The sequence below is a fragment of the Bombina bombina genome, chromosome 3 (assembly GCF_027579735.1).
Source record: "Bombina bombina isolate aBomBom1 chromosome 3, aBomBom1.pri, whole genome shotgun sequence".
NCBI lineage: Eukaryota > Metazoa > Chordata > Amphibia > Anura > Bombinatoridae > Bombina > Bombina bombina.
In genome coordinates, this window is record NC_069501.1 from 490,672,148 (window position 1) to 490,693,395 (window position 21,248).

The 21,248-nt window shown below is 38.8% G+C and overlaps 1 protein-coding gene across 2 annotated transcripts in view; it reads left to right on the plus strand.

Annotated features, from left to right (window-relative positions):
• DHRS11 (dehydrogenase/reductase 11) overlaps positions 1-21,248 on the plus strand; it is a 312,134-nt gene that overhangs the window by 71,418 nt on the left and 219,468 nt on the right. The gene's annotated exons all lie outside the window — the stretch shown is intronic.

Genomic DNA, 21,248 nt, shown 5'->3' on the forward strand with positions numbered 1-21,248 from the left:
AGGGATGGGATTCTACTCCAATTTGTTCATAGTTCCCAAAAAAGAGGGAACATTCAGACCAATCTTAGATCTCAAGATCCTAAACAAGTTTCTCAAGGTTCCATCGTTCAAAATTGAAACCATTCGGACAATTCTTCCTTCCATCCAGGAAGGTCAATTCATGACCACGGTGGATTTAAAGGATGCGTATCTACATATTCCTATCCACAAGGAACATCATCGGTTCCTAAGGTTCGCCTTTCTGGACAAGCATTACCAGTTTGTGGCACTTCCATTCGGATTAGCCACTGCTCCAAGAATTTTCACAAAGGTACTAGGGTCCCTTCTAGCGGTGCTACGACCAAGGGGCATTGCAGTAGTACCTTACTTGGACGACATACTGATTCAAGCGTCGTCCCTACCACAAGCAAAGGCTCATACGGACATTGTCCTGGCCTTTCTCAGATCTCACGGGTGGAAAGTGAACGTAGAAAAAAGTTCTCTATCTCCGTCAACAAGAGTTCCCTTCTTGGGAACAATAATAGACTCCTTAGAAATGAGGATTTTTCTGACAGAGGCCAGAAAATCAAAACTTCTAAGCTCTTGTCAAGTACTTCATTCTGTTCCTCTTCCTTCCATAGCGCAGTGCATGGAAGTAATAGGTTTGATGGTCGCGGCAATGGACATAGTTCCGTTTGCGCGAATTCATCTGAGACCATTACAACTGTGCATGCTCAGTCAGTGGAATGGGGATTATACAGACTTGTCTCCGACGATACAAGTAGATCAGAGGACCAGAGATTCACTCCGTTGGTGGCTGACCCTGGACAACCTGTCACAGGGGATGAGCTTCCGCAGACCAGAGTGGGTCATTGTCACGACCGACGCCAGTCTGGTGGGCTGGGGCACGGTCTGGGAACCCCTGAAAGCTCAGGGTCTTTGGTCTCGGGAAGAATCTCTTCTCCCGATAAATATTCTGGAACTGAGAGCGATATTCAATGCTCTCAAGGCTTGGCCTCAGCTTGCAAAGGCCAAATTCATACGGTTTCAATCAGACAACATGACGACTGTTGCGTATATCAACCATCAGGGGGGAACAAGGAGTTCCCTGGCGATGGAAGAAGTGACCAAAATCATTCAATGGGCGGAGACTCACTCCTGCCACTTGTCTGCAATCCACATCCCAGGAGTGGAAAACTGGGAAGCGGATTTTCTGAGTCGTCAGACATTTCATCCGGGGGAGTGGGAACTCCATCCGGAAATCTTTGCCCAAATTACTCAATTGTGGGGCATTCCAGACATGGATCTGATGGCGTCTCGTCAGAACTTCAAGGTTCCTTGCTACGGGTCCAGATCCAGGGATCCCAAGGCGACTCTAGTAGATGCACTAGTAGCACCTTGGACCTTCAACCTAGCTTATATATTCCCACCGTTTCCTCTCATCCCCAGGCTGGTAGCCAGGATCAATCAGGAGAGGGCATCGGTGATCTTGATAGCTCCTGCGTGGCCACGCAGGACTTGGTATGCAGACCTGGTGAATATGTCATCGGCTCCACCATGGAAGCTACCTTTGAGACAGGACCTTCTTGTTCAAGGTCCGTTTGAACATCCGAATCTGGCATCACTCCAACTGACTGCTTGGAGATTGAACGCTTGATTTTATCAAAGCGAGGGTTCTCAGATTCTGTCATTGATACTCTTGTTCAGGCCAGAAAGCCTGTAACTAGAAAAATCTACCATAAAATATGGAAAAAATATATCTGTTGGTGTGAATATAAAGGATTCCCATGGAACAAGATAAAAATTCCTAAGATTCTATCCTTTCTTCAAGAAGGTTTGGAGAAAGGATTATCTGCAAGTTCTTTGAAGGGACAGATTTCTGCTTTATCTGTTTTACTTCACAAAAAGCTGGCGGCTGTGCCAGATGTTCAAGCTTTTGTTCAGGCTCTGGTTAGAATCAAGCCTGTTTACAAACCTTTGACTCCTCCTTGGAGTCTCAATTTAGTTCTTTCAGTTCTTCAGGGGGTTCCGTTTGAACCCTTACATTCCGTAGATATTAAGTTATTATCTTGGAAAGTTTTGTTTTTGGTTGCAATTTCTTCTGCTAGAAGAGTTTCAGAGTTATCTGCTCTGCAGTGTTCTCCTCCTTATCTGGTGTTCCATGCAGATAAGGTGGTTTTGCGTACTAAACCTGGTTTTCTTCCGAAAGTTGTTTCTAACAAAAACATTAACCAGGAGATAGTCGTGCCTTCTTTGTGTCCGAATCCAGTTTCAAAGAAGGAACGTTTGTTGCACAATTTGGATGTAGTTCGTGCTCTAAAATTCTATTTAGATGCTACAAAGGATTTCAGACAAACATCTTCCTTGTTTGTTGTTTATTCTGGTAAAAGGAGAGGTCAAAAAGCAACTTCTACCTCTCTCTCTTTTTGGCTTAAAAGCATCATCAGATTGGCTTATGAGACTGCCGGACGGCAGCCTCCTGAAAGAATCACAGCTCATTCCACTAGGGCCGTGGCTTCCACATGGGCCTTCAAGAACGAGGCTTCTGTTGATCAGATATGTAAGGCAGCGACTTGGTCTTCACTGCACACTTTTACCAAATTTTACAAATTTGATACTTTTGCTTCTTCTGAGGCTATTTTTGGGAGAAAGGTTTTGCAAGCCGTGGTGCCTTCCATCTAGGTGACCTGATTTGCTCCCTCCCATCATCCGTGTCCTAAAGCTTTGGTATTGGTTCCCACAAGTAAGGATGACGCCGTGGACCGGACACACCTATGTTGGAGAAAACAGAATTTATGTTTACCTGATAAATTACTTTCTCCAACGGTGTGTCCGGCCCACGGCCCGCCCTGGTTTTTTAATCAGGTCTGATATTTTATTTTCTTTAACTACAGTCACCACGGTATCATATGATTTCTCCTATGCAAATATTCCTCCTTTACGTCGGTCGAATGACTGGGGAAGGCGGAGCCTAGGAGGGATCATGTGACCAGCTTTGCTGGGCTCTTTGCCATTTCCTGTTGGGGAAGAAAATATCCCACAAGTAAGGATGACGCCGTGGACCGGACACACCGTTGGAGAAAGTAATTTATCAGGTAAACATAAATTCTGTTTTTTGTGTGCAATACCATATTTGATAAGTTTGCACTTATTATTATTCATTACTTATCACACCAAATATAGTATAAACCATAGAAAATTAGGTATAATCCCTTACGATCAGGACTTTAAACTCCCAGGAAACAAGCATATCCTCAACATAATTACTGTATTCCACCAAATTAGAATTGTTTATTTCTATATATATATATATATGTACATATTGTTTGGTTGCTCTGTCTAAATATGCTTATCTTTATATCTCCCTAAATCTATATATATGATTTCTCCTGATTGTATACCATCTTACCAAATTTGTAACTGATTACTTTAATAAAAAAATAGTTATAAAAAAAAGATAATCTCTTTATTACCTATTCCCCAGTTTTGCATAACCAACACTGTTATATTAACATACTTTTTACCTCTAAGATTACCTGTATCTAAGCCCCTGCAGACTGCCCTTTATCAAAGTGCATTTTACAATCTTTAGCTAACTAGTGCTGGTTCTTGTATAACCATTTAGTATTCTCCATGAGAGGGAGCACAATGTTATCTATATGTCACACATGAACTACCACTGCCTTGCTGTTGTGCAAGATTGTAAAAAGCTAAAGAAAAGTACTGAGATAAGAGGCGGCCTGCAGGGGCTTAGAAATGGGCAAACTTAGAGGTTATAAAGTATATTAATATAGCAATGTTGGTTATAAATTCTGCAGAACTGACTCACTGTTAATCACTGCTGTAGAGAGACAGCACAGGAAGACTTCATTCTGGAAGTCTTCATGTTGCCGCTGCGCAATTTGAATGCTCTGAACAACTGTTCCCTTTGCTATTGCACATGCTTGCCTGCAGCTGAAAAAAATCTCACTAGTGAGTTGCTTCCACGTTATCAGTGGACGGAGGTTGGCAGCCATTTTGAAATGGCCAGAAACTTTTTCTTTTTTTTTTAAAAAAGGCTACATTGTTACTGCTGCAGTATGTGGAAAGGGGTGCAGGAGACTGACTAAGGTTCAAACTAAGGCACTGGTTTTCAAACCTGTCCTTAGGTCTCCCCAACAATCCAGGTTTTCAGGATTGCCTTGGCTGAAAGAAGGTAAAATAATGTTTACTAATCAGCTGATTATTTCACCTGTGCTCTATCCTCAAAATGTGGCCTGTTGGGGTCGCCTAAGGACAGGTTTGAAAACCAGTTAACTAAGGTATGAATTTCATGTTAACTGTCCCTTTAAATGCCACAAGATTGTCTTGGTCATTTATAAAGTGTAATAAATCAAAGTGAATGTAAACTTTGATGAAATAGTGCCCAGTTTTTAAAAATACTATTAAAAACAGTCGCACTTCATTCATCAAAGTTTACATTACAGCAGATTTTACAAATGCATACCTTCTCCTGAAACGCCGGATCGCCGATCCCCCGCCTGCAGCTCCTCTGTACTTTGTCAGCAATGACGAAACCGGCTTCCCCCACCAGGAGCGACCATCTGGTGAGGCCACGCCGTGATTGAAGGAAGCCGATTTCATCATTGCTGTGTAAGTACAGCAGGAAGAAGTGAGGGGATCGGCAATCCGGCGTTTCAGGAGAAGGAGGTAAGTATTTGTAAAATCCGCTGCAATTTAAACTTTGATGATGAAAGTGCCCCTGTTTTGAATAGTTTTTTTAAAAACCGGGCACTATTTCATCAAAGTTTACATTCACTTTAACTTGTATAAGAAAGAGGCATATTTAGTTGGAACATTTTTATTTTAAAACTAGTGGTTTTTTTTTTTTTTTTAAATGAATGCATTTTTTTCACTGTGTTGCATAATAATGTATTATTCTTATATCTTTTTTTTCATGCAAGGGAATTTATACAAATCTTGAGCTGGATTAGTTCAAATGTAGGAATACATTTTTAGTTTTATCTAGGTAGCAACATTATTAAAAAAAAATATGTATGTGTGTATATATGTGTGTATGTATGTGTGTATGTGTGTGTAAGTGTATATATGTAGAAATGCTGTGATAAATTATGCTCTGCCAAATTAGATTGTCATTTTTGCAATAGAATGTCTGCTTAAAGGACCACTAAACACAGTATAATATCATAATCAATAAATGCATAATAAAAAGACAATGCAAATGTACTTGCTTTGAATTTCAAATTAGTCGTTTTTTTTTGTTAGTTTTTTTTTTTTTGCCAAATGTCAGTTACATTTTCCTTCCTAATGCAGCATCATGTGACAGCCATCAGGCAATCACAAACTGCATATACTGTACTTATACAGGGAGTGCAGAATTATTAGGCAAGTTGTATTTTTGAGGATTAATTTTATTATTGAACAACAACCATGTTCTCAATTAACCCAAAAAACTCATTAATATCAAAGCTGAATAGTTTTGGAAGTAGTTTTTAGTTTGTTTTTAGTTATAGCTATTTTAGGGGGATATCTGTGTGTGCAGGTGACTATTACTGTGCATAATTATTAGGCAACTTAACAAAAAAAATATATATACCCATTTCAATTATTTATTTTTACCAGTGAAACCAATATAACATCTCAACATTCACAAATATACATTTCTGACATTCAAAAACAAAACAAAAACAAATCAGTGACCAATATAGCCACCTTTCTTTGCACGGACACTCAAAAGCCTGCCATCCATGGATTCTGTCAGTGTTTTGATCTGTTCACCATCAACATTGCATGCAGCAGCAACCACAGCCTCCCAGACACTGTTCAGAGAGGTGTACTGTTTTCCCTCCTTGTAAATCTCACATTTAATGATGGACCACAGGTTCTCAATGGGGTTCAGATCAGGGAAACAAGGAGGCCATGTCATTAGATTTTCTTCTTTTATACCCTTTCTTGCCAGCCACGCTGTAGAGTACTTGGACGCGTGTGATGGAGCATTGTCCTGCATGAAAATCATGTTTTTCTTGAAGGATGCAGAGTTCTTCCTGTACCACTGCTTGAAGAAGGTGTCTTCCAGAAACTGGCAGTAGGACTGGGAGTTGAGCTTGACTCCATCCTCAACCCGAAAAGGCCCCACAAGCTCATCTTTGATGATACCAGCCCAAACCAGTACTCCACCTCCACCTTGCTGGCGTCTGAGTAGGACTGGAGCTCTCTGCCCTTTACCAATCCAGCCACGGGCCCATCCATCTGGCCCATCAAGACTCACTCTCATTTCATCAGTCCATAAAACCTTAGAAAAATCAGTCTTGAGATATTTCTTGGCCCAGTCTTGACGTTTCAGCTTGTGTGTCTTGTTCAGTGGTGGTCGTCTTTCAGCCTTTCTTACCTTGGCCATGTCTCTGAGTATTGCACACCTTGTGCTTTTGGGCACTCCAGTGATGTTGCAGCTCTGAAATATGGCCAAACTGGTGGCAAGTGGCATCTTGGCAGCTGCACGCTTGACTTTTCTCAGTTCATGGGCAGTTATTTTGCGCCTTGGTTTTTCCACACGCTTCTTGCGACCCTGTTGACTATTTTGAATGAAACGCTTGATTGTTCGATGATCACGCTTCAGAAGCTTTGCAATTTTAAGAGTGCTGCATCCCTCTGCAAGATATCTCACTATTTTTTACTTTTCTGAGCCTGTCAAGTCCTTCTTTTGACCCATTTTGCCAAAGGAAAGGAAGTTGCCTAATAATTATGCACACCTGATATAGGGTGTTGATGTCATTAGACCACACCCCTTCTCATTACAGAGATGCACATCAACTAATATGCTTAATTGGTAGTAGGCTTTCGAGCCTATAAAGCTTGGAGTAAGACAACATGCATAAAGAGGATGATGTGGTCAAAATACTCATTTGCCTAATAATTCTGCACTCCCTGTATTCTAATCTTGCACATGCTCAGTAGGAGCTGGTGTCTCACAGTGTGTGTGTGTATATTTAAAAATTGTACACATTTAGATAATGGAAGTGAATTGGAAAGAAGATGTTTAAAATTATGCGCTCTATCTGAATTATAAAAGTTTATTTTTTTTATTTTACTGTCCCTTTAATGGGACATGAAACTCCCCTTTTTTTCTTTTCTTTTAGTTTCACGATACAGCATACAATTTGAAACAACTATATATAGATCTGTTGGACTATTGAAAAAAAATGAATTATAAGGTGTTAACAGTCTTTTTTAAATACAATACAGACGCTATAAAAAACTTACGGCTAGATTACGAGTTTTGCGTTATGCTTAAAAGTAGCGTTATCCGGTCCTAACGCTGCTTTTTAACTCCCGCTGGTATTACAAGTCTTGCAGGTACAGGTGAACCGCTCACTTTTTTGGCCAGACTTGAAAATACCGCAAATCCACTTAAGTAAATTGCGTATCCTATGTTTTCAATTACGTACGGTATTACGAGTCTGACAAAAAGTGAGCGGTAGACCCTCTTCTGTCAAGACTGGTACCGCATTTTAAAGTCAGTAGTTAACAGTTTTATACTATGACGCCGTAGCATAAAACTCTTAACTACTGTGCTAAAAAGTACACTAACACCCATAAACTACCTAGTAACCCCTAAACCAAGGTCCTCCCGCATCACAAACACTAATAAATTTTTTTTAACCCCTATTCTGTGGAACCGGACATCGCCACCACTATAATAAACATATTAACCCCCAAACCGCCGCACTCCCGCATCGCAAACACTAGTTAAATATTATTAACCCCTAATCTGCTGTCCCTAACATCGCCAACACCTACCTACATTTATTAACCCCTAATCTGCCGCCCCCAACGTCGCCGGCACTATATTAAATTTATTAACCCCTAAATCTAAGTCTAACCCTAACACCCCATAACTTAAATATAATTTAAATAAATCTAAATAAATATTCCTATCATTAACTAAATTATTCCTATTTAAAACTAAATACTTTCCTATAAAATAAACCATAAGATAGCTACAATATAACTAATAGTTACATTGTAGCTAGCTTAGGGTTTATTTTTATTTTACAGGCAAGTTTGTATTTATTTTAACTAGGTAGAATAGTTATTAAATAGTTATTAACTATTTAATAAACTACCTAGCTAAAATAAATACAAAAGTACCTGTAAAATAAAACCTAACCTAACTAACACCTAACACTACACTATAATTAAATTAATTCCCTAAATGAAATACAATTAAATACAATTAAATAAAATTATCTAAAGTACAAAACCCCCCCACAAAATTACAGAAAATAATAAATAAATTACAAGATTTTTAAACTAATTACACCTAATCTAATCCCCCTAACAAAATAAAAAGCCCCCCCCCCCAAAAATAAAAAAAAGCCCTACCCTACAGTAAATTACAAATAGCCCTTAAATGGGCCTATTGCCGGGCATTGCCCCAAAGTAATCAGCTCTTGGGTGCTGACCAACCCTACTCTAAAACCCACCCAATACCCCCTTAAAAAAACAACTAACCCCTTGAAGATCACCTTACTGGGAGAAGTCTTCACCCAAACGGGCCGAAGTCCTCAACGAATCCGGCAGAAGGGGTCCTCCAGACGGGCAGAAGTGGTCTTCCAGACAGCATCTTCTATCTTCTTGTAATTTGTTTATTATTTTCTGTAATTTAGTGTGTGTGTGTGTGTGGGGGGGGGGGGGGGTTGTACTTTAGATAATTTTATTTAATTGTATTTAATTTAGGGAATTAATTTAATTATAGTGTAGTGTTAGGTCTGATTGTAACTTAGGTTAGGTTTTATTTTACAGGTACTTTTGTGTTTATTTTAACTAGGAAGTTATTAAATAGTTAATAACTATTTAGTAACTATTCTACCTAGTTAAAATAAATACAAACTTGCCTGTAAAATAAAAATAAACCCTAAGCTAGATACAATGTAACTATTAGTTATATTGTAGCTAGCTTAGGGTTTATTTTATAGGTAAGTATTTAGTTTTAAATAGGAATAATTTAGTTAATGATAGTTATATTTATTTAGATGTATTTAGATTATATTTGTTAGGGGGTGTTAGGGTTAGACTTTGAATTAGGGGTTAATAAATTTAGTATAGTGGCGGCGACGTTGAGGGCGGCAGATTAGGGGTTAATAAATGTAGGTAGGTGGCAGTGATGTTAGGGATGGCAGATTAGGGGTTAATAAATGTAGGTAGGTGGCGGCGATGTTAGGGACGGCAGATTAGGGGTTAATATTTAACTAGTGTTTGCGATGCAGGAGTGCGGCGGTTTAGGGGTTAATATTCTGCGGTGACCGGAGCGGTAGATTAGGGGTTAATAATATAATGTAGGTGTTGGCGATGTCGGGGGCGGCAGATTATTGGTTAATAAGTGTAATATTAGGGGTGTTTAGACTCGGTGTTCATGTTAGGGTGTAAGGTGTAGACATAAATTTTATTTCCCCATAGGAATCAATGGGGCTGCGTTAAGCGCTAAACGCTGCTTTTTTGCAGGTGTTAGACTTTTTTTCAGCCAGCTCTCCCAATTGATTCCTATGGGGAAATCGTGCACGAGCATGTTACACCAGCTCACCGCTCACTTAAGCAGCGCTGGTATTGGAGTGAGATGTGGAGCAAAATTTTGCTCTACGCTCACTTCTTGTCTTTTAACGCTGGGTTTGTAAAAACTCGTAATACCAGCGCTGTCTGTAAGTGAGCGGTAAGAATAATCTGCTCGTTAGCACCACACCACTGTTACCGCAAAACTCGTAATCTAGCCGAATGTATCTGAGTATTTTTTGCAAAGCATAATGCAGTTTTTTTGCTGTTTCTATTCAGGGGTGTCCCTCTCTCTCAGAACAAAAAGACCCTTGCTAACCAATTATACACAAATATAGTGTATGAATGTGCATTGTTGTTCATACACGAGCAGTAGAAGAAAGAGGAGGAGCTATACCCTTATTAGTAGTAGTAATAAAAATAATAGTAATAATAATAACAGTCCATAGGTGCTAAAACGTAGCTCAATATCTGTTACTTTGCAATCCCATACGACCTGATTTCTGTTCTATCTGCAATGCTTATAATCCACCTTCAGAGAACACATGACATGAATGTGTGGGGGGAATACTAGTGTTTGAGAAAAAAGCAAACAATTTGAGCTCCAGTCTCTTGGGTTGGAGTGGAAAATCACAATTTCCATAGGCATTTTACAGCAAAAGCAAACGAAAATAATGTGATCTACATATGCTGTGACTTTTTTTTTTTTTCCCTCCGTTCAAAATTTCAAACTTTATTTGTGATGCAAAAAAAATCATACAGAATGTTATACAGGTGATGGCTACAACATAAAAGGTATTTAAATGACAATATACACATCTGTATTCTTATTTATTTTATTTTGTTCAAAGTTTTGATAATAACCTGTTAATGATATATTAACTAGTTACTCCACCATGATATATAAATAAAATATGATGATTTGATTATAAGCATATCTTACCTATCTGCTACATCGGATTGTGATTGAATGACGAGTAAGAAAGGAGAAAATATACTCCTACTTAAAGGGACATTCCAGTCAAAATATAAATGCACATAGATTTATTACATCTTTGAATAGAAACATATTTGCAATATACAGTACATGTATTGGCAAAAATGCTTCTAGTAAGAATTATCACTGTTTTAGAGTTAACATTTTTCTCTGCACGTGCACGTGGAGCATAGCTAGATATTGTCACTGCACCTACATTTTAAATAATGCAGCTGCTCAGATCACCAGTGGGGATTCTATCATGTCAGCAATTAACACATTAAAGGGACACTGAACCCAATTTTTTTCTTTTGTGATTGAGAGAGAGAGAGAGAGAGAGAGAGAGAGAGAGAGAAAGCATGTCATTTTAAGCAACTTTCTAATTTACTCCTATTATCAATTTTTCTTTGTTCTCTTGCTATCTTTATTTAAAAAAGAAGGCATCTAAGCTTTTTTTTGGTTTAGTACTCTGGACAGCACTTTTTTATTGGTGGATTAATTTATCCACCAATCAGCAAGGACAACCCAGGTTGTTCACCAAAAATGGGCCGGCATCTAAACTTACATTCTTGCATTTCAAAAAAAGATACCAAGAGAATGAAGAAAATTTGATAATAGGAGTAAATTAGAAAGTTGCTTTAAAGTTCATGCTCTATCTGAATCACAAAATAAAAAATTTGGGTTCAGTGTCCATTTAAGTCATTACAACATGGTGCAAGCACCATAGGCTCTCAAAGCAAGTGTTGTGTTTAAAATGCTGGTGCACGGTGCATACTAAAATACACTTTTGAAACAGCTATAGCTTTTATTAGAAGCATTTTTGTTAATGCATGTATATTACAAAATTGCTTCTGTTCAATACCAAAATGCACCCATGTGGTTTTCAATTTTGGTTGGAATATCCCTTTAAGGTTTACGTAGTAGTAGGGATCCCTTAAAGGGGTGTGTGATTTTTCAGGTACATAATAATACTAGTGAAGACCTTTTTAAAGGTAGTGCATTAGGCTGTGTGACGATACTAGTGTTGATGTGTGACTTTCAATAGTCATGGGTTATTTATTTTTCAGGAATTGCTCCCAATAAAATTTAACATTTAGAAAATGATTTCTTCTCAGGAAGCCATATTCTTCTAAGGTCAATAATTCAGGGGTCCTGTCTATCCACATTTTTTTTAGAGAAGGCAGGTGAGGTTTTCCAGTTCTTAGGGACTTTGCACTATTATGGCTCATTTGGATTGGCCAAAACGTATTTAAAAAGAATAGGCGCAACTCCGGGGATATTCGTTATTGAATGAGCCTTTGAAAAAGCCTGACTGCAGCTCGGGGGAAACGCGTCAGGCCAGCAGACATATTATTATTATTATTATTCTTTATTTATAAAGCGCCAACAGATTCCGCAGTGCTGACATATCACTTGGTGATCGTAGGAGAGCAGCAGGAACATTGTTACGCGAGTTATACAAGCAGCCGGGCAAAGTGTTACACGAGTTATACAAGCAGCCGGGCAAAGGATCCGGATTACTTTTGCCTGCAGCAACTTGTATTAGCTAAGAGAAGGCGGACCATCTATGCCTGTTTGTGACAAGGAGCTGCAAACTTCTAATGCTCCATTTAAATGCTTGCTATTCGTTTTTATCTAGTAAGTGCATTATCACTTGCTTGTGCAATATATTTAAATAAATCTTTCACTTGAGTCGTGCCTTGTGCGCCTCTTTTCTTTTCTCCTTTTGTTTTGAGGACTTCTCTCGTGCGGCACCATCCATCTGGAACGCACTTCCTCAAGCTGTCAGACTTTCCCTTAACCTTTCCTCCTTTAAACGATCCCTAAAGACCTTTTTGTTCAGGGAAGCCTATCTCCAAATCAGTAACAAATTAATTCCATTCGCCTAATACCTGCCCTCATCTAACTCCACACTAACATCATTCTCACCTTTGCAGTCCCCACCTCCTGTTTCCCACCCTCCTACCCATCTAGATTGTAAGTTCCAACGGGAACAGGGCCCTCAATTCCCCCTGTATTTTTTTGTTAAACTTTGTCTGGTATATTTTATATTGTATTGTACTATACTTTTATCTTTGTACCAATGGACAGCGCTGCGGAATCTGTTGGCGCTTTATAAATAAAGAATAATAATAACCTTTAAAAAAAAATGATTAGATAATGTATATAATATTGTAAGGCAGAATTGTTCCTAATTTTGGGCTAGATTATAAGTGGCACGCTAACTGATGTGTGCAAGTGAAAAGGAGTTTATAGCTCCTCTTTGCACTCATTGGAAGTAGCAAGTGTATTACGAGTTGAAAGTAAACACATTTGCTTGAGAGCAATTGAATTTAACTCGTAACATCGGAGCTCTAGTAAACTGAGATATGGGCCTCTAGTTATGAAAGTCTGGCGGACCTGATCCACCAGTGTGGATCAGGTCCGCCAGACTTCGCTGAATACGGCGAGCAATACGCTCGCCGTATTCATCATTGCACCAGCAGCTCACAAGAGCTGCTGGTGCAACGCCGCCCCCTGCAGACTCGCGGCCAATAGGTCGCCAGCAGGGGGGTGTCAATCAACCCGATCGTACTCGATCGGGTTGTATTGTTGCGATGTCTGTCCGCCTGCTCAGAGCAGGCGGACAGGTTATGGAGCAGCAGTCTGTGCGACCGCTGCTTCATAACTGCTGTTTCTGGTGAGTCTGATGACTCGCCAGAAACACGGGGCATCAAGCTCCATACGGAGCTTGATACATATGCCCCATAATGTCTCAGGTGTTTGAGGGGAAAAAAGGCATGCAAAGGGAGTTAACATAGAGATACATACATACACATTTGTTATCTTGTATCTAAGCCTCTGCAAACTGCCCCTTTTTTCAGTTCTTTTGACAGACCTGCAGTTTAGCCAATCAGTGCCTGCTCCCAGATAACTTCACGTGCACAAGCACAGTGTTATCTATATGAAATACGTGAACTAACACCCTCTAGTGGTGAAAAACTGTTAAAATGCAATCTGAAAGAGGTGGGCTTCAAGGTCTAAGAAATTAGCATATGAACCTCCTAGGTTAAGCTTTCAACTAAGAATACCAAGAGAACAAAGCAAAATTGGTGATAAAAGTAAATTGGAAAATTGTTTAAAATGACATTCTCTATCTGAATCATGAAAGTTTATTTTGGCCTAGACTGTCCCTTTAAGCACTTTGTGGTAAAGTAGCTGAAATCAAATTTGTTCAATATTCCTATTTTAAAAAAGGTTTGGAATGTTAACTGTGTTTTTATTGTAAATACTTAAGTATTTTACAATAAATACATTCACTTTGCGGCCACTTTATTAGGTACAGCTACTTAGTAGCGTGTTGAGCTTCCTTTAGCCTTCCAAACAGCCTGAGTTAGTCTAGGAATGGATTCAACAAGATGCTGAAAACGTTGTGGAGGTATTGTGTACCATGCAGACATGAGTGTGTCACGCAACTCCTGGAGATTTGACAGAGGTGTAGTCCTGCAGCGAATAGCCATTTCCAGCTCATCCCAAAGATCAATAGGATTTAGATCTGGGGAATGAGCTGGCCACTGCAGCAAAGAAAACTCACTATCATGTTCCAGGAACCATCCCATAGTGATGCAGGCTTTGCGCACTGGCGCTTTATCCTGCTGGAAGTAACCATCTGCCTGAGGATAAACTGTCAATATGAACAGATGCACTTGGTCAGCAACAATGTTTACTTATGCTATGGCATTCAGATATGAATCTAGGGGTATCAGTGGACCCAACATGTACCAGGAAAACACCATAACACCGCCCCCATCACCTTGCACAGTTTTCATCAGACATGACAGGTCCATGGATTCATTTTTTAAAAATTAATTTATTTTTTTTTGCCAAATTCAGAGCCTATCAATATCGTTTGCTAGGACCTTCGACTCCTCCGACCAAGCAACCTTTTTCCGGTCTTTGATGGTCCAGTGTTGGTGCCCTCAGAAGGTGTGCTCTCTTGTTCATCTCTGATAACTGCACCCAACGTGGCTGCCGGATGTTGTAAACCATCCTCGATAAGGTGCGCCTAGTGGTGCGTTGTGATATGTTTTCTCCGCATCAAGGTTGAATTCTGGTGTGATTCTTTTGTTGCCGGTCTGTTTGCAAAAGCGTTTTTCTTCCACAGGACTGCCGCTGACTGGATGTTTTTTGTTCATTACACCATTATCGAAACGCCCTTGAAACAGTGCTTCGTGAAAAGTTCAGGTGTACTACCGTTTCAGAAACGCTTCGTCCAGCACATCTTGCACCTACTATCATGCCACGTTCAAAGTTCATTAGATCACTGCTCTTCCCCATTCTTGCTGTGGTTTGTACGCTTACCTGATAGCAGGTGGATTATTCTGCTGTATTTATACCAAAACTGTGGCCACGTGACGTGCAACGTAGTGGGACAAACTATTTGTGTGCATAGCAGGGCTGTACCTAATAGAGTGGCATTGTAGTTCAACAGATTATTAAATAGAAAAACATGATTGTGTTTGCGTGCAAGTAAGGGTGTTACTTCCACCCCCCACACACACGCACACTTTTCACGATCCATTGAAGTCAATGGGAGAAGACGCTAATTCGGTCGCAATATTCAATGTTCGGCTTTTTGCGCTTGCCATGTTAGTGCTTGTGTGAACTTTTTTTTTTACTTTCGACTTGTAATACGCCCAAAAAGCTTACTTCTAGCTTAGTTAGCACATGAGCAGGAGCAATAAATATTGTTCCCCTCGTTATCTAGACCTTTATCTGTTTGCTTATTGTGTTTAATAGCATAGGATCCTAAACGCAAAAGAAAATTTGTTGAAAAATAAAAAGTTAATACTAAGCATAGTCATGATTACTTTTGAACAAAGGTACAATTTATTAGCATGGACATTTTGTGCAAAGGTGAGAATTTACACATAAATCACTAGACGATAAGAAACTCTGGTGTTTTAATCTGTTAATAGTATGTTTTAGGGTGGAAACGGGACTAAGTTCAATAATACTTAATCTTATAGTGTGGTTACTCATTTTCTGAGATTTACACACAATAGTCAATAGACTGCTATTGAGAATAGAGGGTTGGTTTTTATGCTAACATGATAGCTATCTTTGTTCCAAGTTAGACAATAAACATAGTGATAGTGGCATGACCTGTGTGTTAAGCACAGTCATGTGGTTTATGGTATGAAATGTTCAGATTTTAAAGTTACAGATCCTATATCTTTGGGTGTAGTTCCACATTGGGCATACAGAAAAGCTATTTATGACACAGTAATGGGGGGATACATTCTAATCTAAAAAAAGTTAAAGGAGTAGTAACGTCAAAATAAAACTTTCATGATTCAGTAAGAACATGCCATACTAAACAACTTTGTAATTTACTTCTACTACAAAATTTGCTTCATTTTCTTGTTATCCTTTGTTGAAGAGTAGGTTCAGGAGCAGCAGTGCACTAGTGGGAGCTAGCTGAATAATCAGGTGAGCCAATGTCACCAATTATCAGCTAGCTTCCATTAGTGCATTGCTATTTTTGAGCCAACTTGGGTATATTCTTCAACAAAGGATAAAAAAGGAACCAAATAACTTTGATAATAGAAGTAATTTGGAAAGTTCCTTTAAAATGGCATGATTTATCTAAACCATTAAAGTTTGATTTTGACTTTACTTTCCCTTTTTAAGTCTTGAATTTCTCATGTTTGCAAATGGTGGCACCTCAGCCATGTTTTCCTGGACACTTGAGTTACACATGTTGCAGGGTGTGCAGAGGGGAACATGCATTGCACCTCTGGACAACACACGAATGGTGACTCTGAACAGCACTATTCATGTTCCTCCCTGCACACCCTGCAGCATGTGTAACTCATAACTGCCCAGGAAAACATGGCCGAAGTGGCGACCCTAGTGGCACTTGCTAGGTCATGCTAAGAAGGTGATGACGACAGGAAAGACTGTGCAGGGGGCAGTAAATGCTAAGATTTCTCTCATGCTTCTGTATGGGCACTATTTAAACTTTTTTTTTGTTGTTTTTTTTAAAGTTGCTTTATTTTGATTTGAAACTGATTTGTCATTGGCTGAGAGCAGATTTCCCACTACCTTATTGGTGAATTGTGACACACCTCAAAAGTATGTTTTTCTAAATACAAACAAAATCCATTTTACTAAAAATATAAACGAAATCCATTATTAAAATACCCTGATTTTTAGGTACAACAAAGAGAGAATGTGTTTGATCATTATTAAATTTCATTTTTTTTTTTTTTGACGTTTAAATTTAACATCGTTAAAATAATATAATTGTTTATCGGTAACTATCTCCTTCCAATGAGTTCAAATTGTCCATTTAAAACAAGGAACACACAATTGAGTACAGTTGCCAAGAGGCTCAGTGATAAGGATCATTCTTCGTTAAAACTTTTGGACCTGCAGTCAGGGGATCCACATGTTTGTGAAAGACATAGTCTGTTGGAGTCTTATGAGAAAGCAAGATCAGCTAAACAGCAAATCGATAAAACAGGGTTTAACAAATCTGTTCAAAATCTAGGAGCTTGCCCAATAATAATGTAGGAGCTTGGTATCTATCCATCTATTGTGCTTGATTTATCAATCTTAAATTTAATCACTGGATTGCAAATATCTGTATAATTATTTTTTTTCCGCATTTGCATTTTTGTAAGCAATTGTGCATTGTTTTGCAGTCCAGGGACATATCCCCTGAACATGGGTTACTGTTTATCTTACCTCCTGTGCTATGGACAATTAAGGGCAGCTAAATGAGCTCCTGCATATGTCAAGCAATCACTATGTAACTTTTAGGACGGTGAGGGCTCATTGTGTAACTTTTCGTAAGGTTAGTGCTCAGAGTTCCAAAGACTGCACTCTGGACTCTCTGGTAGCAGTAAAAAAAGAAAATATATTTTTTATTTACATTAGAAGAAAAGCAGTCAAAATTAATTCATAGTAAAACAAATTTGCATCAGTTTAAAAAAAATTAAAGTTATCAATATAACATTTTATATAAATAATTAATAAATTGTGTAGTTAAAAAAACAAAAACAAATTTGCAATATACTTTCATTATTTTATCCCTCTTCTTCTAAAAATTGTAGGCATTTCCAATTCCGCATAAATTAATGGGCACTGCCATGTTGAAACCCAAGTCCCCCACCCCCCCTTTATTTAATCTCTCTCTTTTTCTGAGAACAATTGACGGATACCTCAAGCAAATCATGGCTGTGTGGTAGAATATTAAACCCTGGTAAATAAAGTTACTTTAAGATTAGTATTGCCATTGATTGCATACTTTATCTGCCTCCTAATTGTCCTTTAGCAGAGAAAAGATAAAGGGAAACCTAGGTTTCTACATAGCAGCACCGACTACTTTTACAGAAACTAAACCAAATTATATCATTTAAAAAAAATCTACATATTAATCTGAGAATAATCTTTTCCTTATATACATCATTAAATCTATCATGTATTTACTGTTTAGTGTCCAACTGAACGCTACCTCATCTCCATGAATCCTATTTTTAAGATATTTCATGAAAAAGTAAGCAAGATGATAAACTATTAATTTTTTTTTAAGTTTGTCATTTTTGCAATGATCTAAATGCTGATAATGATCAAAAACAAAACCTAAATACAATTGTTTTTTTCCCCCCCCAACTCATTTTATGTAATACAAGACAGACCATTTTAATTGGACTGAAGAGGTTAATAGAATATTCTGTAGGAGGTTTTATTGTTGCTTTAATGTTTTTCTGTCTCTTAGTGACAAGACAGAGGCAATGTATGCCACAAAGCTTTAAAGTATGCATATTAGACTCCACTTTGTCTCCATGGGGTCCTTCTTGTCGCTATGGAAACGAGACCCTCTTCCCTCAAGAGGAATTGAAGGGAAAAAAAAATTTCAGACAGTTGGTGTTATTTGTAGTTGATGCACACGCCTTGAAATGAACCTTAATCTGCTTTCTGCTGGCGATTTCTGTTTGCTAGAACTTTTTTTTTCCCAGTAAATGGAAAAATTGCAAAAACTTGCTCACAGTCTTTTTGTGCCTTAACTAAAAGGCCATCTTTTTCTTTGCTATATTAAATCATTACATTACATTATAATGGTCGTTAATAAAGTTGAAAAAGCTTTCATCAAGCAGCAGTGGTGAGTCAAGGTAAGACTAATTGTTGCAGTAATCGATTCATTGCTGCTAATAAAACATTAAAATTTAGCTTTTTATTTTTTTTAACCTTTCAAAACTGTCCCCAGAATGTACCCCTGTTCACTGCATTTAAATAAAAAAATAAGATCAGCAACAAGCAGTTCAACTTATCAGAAAATGACTTTGTTCCTATTGATTTGAGCTTGTATGGTCACAGAGCTGCTGCGCATGCGCACTAGCTTCTACTCAAGGTGTCAGAAAATCCAGGGTTGTAAACAGTGACTCACAAGCCTGTGTCAGGTTGAAGGGGAGCCACTGCGCATGCACGGCAGCTCTGTGAACGCGGAGGAAAAGATCATTTGGGGCTGGCTGTCGTCATCAGTGAGTTTTGACTGCCCATTTTACTTGAAGGAATTTTTAAATATATTACACTCGCATTTATAGATATATTTTTTTTATTTTTTTTAAGGATATGTTTTATTATTAGCAGCAGTTAATTTATTACTGCACAGTTTTTCATACCTTGACTATCCCTTAGGATCATTACAAATGATCCAAACGCACATGCCTAGTCCTAATGCGGAGGAAGGTGGCTGCTCTTGGCATTTAGTCTCTTTTTGGAGCTAGATTCCTTCTTGTGAAAGTTCCACACTAAGGGGTAGATTTATCAATGTGCAGGCTGACATGATCAGCTGTAGTGGATCATGTCCTCCGCACATCGATAAATGGCGAAAGCATACGCTGTCGGCATTTGTCATTGCACAAGCATTTCTAGTGAAATGCTTGTGCAATGCCGCCCCCTGCACATTCGGCTGCTAGCAGGGGTGTCAATTAACCCGATCGTATCTGATCGGGCTGATTGCTTTCCGCCGCCTCAGAGGTGGTGTACGAGTTGAGGAGCAGCGGTCTTATGACCGCTGCTTCTTAACTTACATTTCCGGCAAGCCAGAAAGTATGGGGGTAGATAGCAGCATCCGCTGCTTGGTAAATCTACCCCTAAGAACTGTACAAATCCAGATCTTAGTGAGATGCACTTCCACATGAAAAGAATCAATCTCTGGAAAAAAAGCTGAATGCCGCAAGCAGCCACCGTCTTCTACATTTGGAGTATCACGAATGATTATTCCCCAGCTTTGCATAACCAACATTGTTTGTTTATGATTATACTTTATAGCCTCTTAGTTTGCTTGTTTCTAAGCCTCCACCTCTTACCTCAATGCTTTTTATGTCTGCAGTGTGCCATATAGACAACATTGTGCTCACACCCATGGAGAATAATAATGGTTACACAAGAACCAGCACTGTTTGTCTAAAATGCAAGATTGTAAAAGTACTGAGATAAGGGGCAGTGTACAGGGGCCTAGATACAAGGTAATCATAGAGGTAAAATTATATTAATTAGTATAACAGTGTTGGTTATGTAAAACTGGGGAAGGGGTGATAAAGGATTAGCTATCTTTTCTTTCTAATGGTAGTGAGAGTCCACAATCCTTACACTTTGGAATTGAACACCTGGCCACCAGGAGTAGGCAAAGACATCCTACCTGAGCTTAATATATATTCCTCCTTTATCCTCTTCTCCCCCCAGTAGTTCTTTGCCTCGTCATGGAGGAGCAAGTATCAAGAGAGGTGTTTTTATTGATTTTTTTTAAATTAAATTCTCATGCTGGATTACCCTCAGTGGATAATTCCCAGAAGAGAGGGTCAAGATGATTGTACTGGTACAATAAAATCCTTCATATTGATCCAGGATTGGACTCCATTATTTCTACAGTGACAGGTGGTAAAGATGTTTTTTACCACAAGACAAAAAGGAAAATCAGGTGGATATTTTCATGCCTTTCGGCAGAGCATGACTCAGTGGTCTGCATCTGCCCAAAAGACGAAAACCCAAAAAACTACCTGTAAACCTAACCCTGTCTGGAACAAGGCAGCACAAGGAATCTTCCTCAGATTCAAAGACCACATGAAGGTGTGGCCCTTGTTCCAGGCTTAACTCTGGTAGGGGTGCAGAATAAGCTGGTTCCAAGTAGTCTGGAAACAGTCAGTTCATGATCCCTGGGTCATAGAAGTTGTGTCTCAGGGGTACAGAATAGGCTGCAAATTCAGACCTCCAAAGGGAAGGTTTTTTCTGTCTCAAATTTCAAAAAGGCCAGAAAAGAGAAAAGCTTTTCTATAATGTGTACAAAACCTAGAGAACGGGGGTGATTACTCCAGTTCCGTTAAGAGATCACGAAAAGGGGTTTTATTCAAACCTTTTCATTGTCCAAAAAAAAGGAGGGCATGTTTCAACCAATATTGGATCTGAAGACGTGAAACAAATTTTTGAAAGTACAATACTTCAATATGGAGAGCATCGGATCAATTCTACCCTTGGTACTTCAGGGGCAGTTCATGTCTACTATAGATCTGAAGGATGCATATCTTCATAGCACAATTCATCCAGATCATCATCAGTATCTACGGTTTGCATTTCTGAACAAGCATTACCAATTCATAGATCTTCTCTTCATGTTGGCTAATGCTCCCAGAATTTTTACAAAAGTTTTTAGGAACTCTGCTTTCTCTAATTCGTCTCCAGGGAATAGCTGTACCTCAAT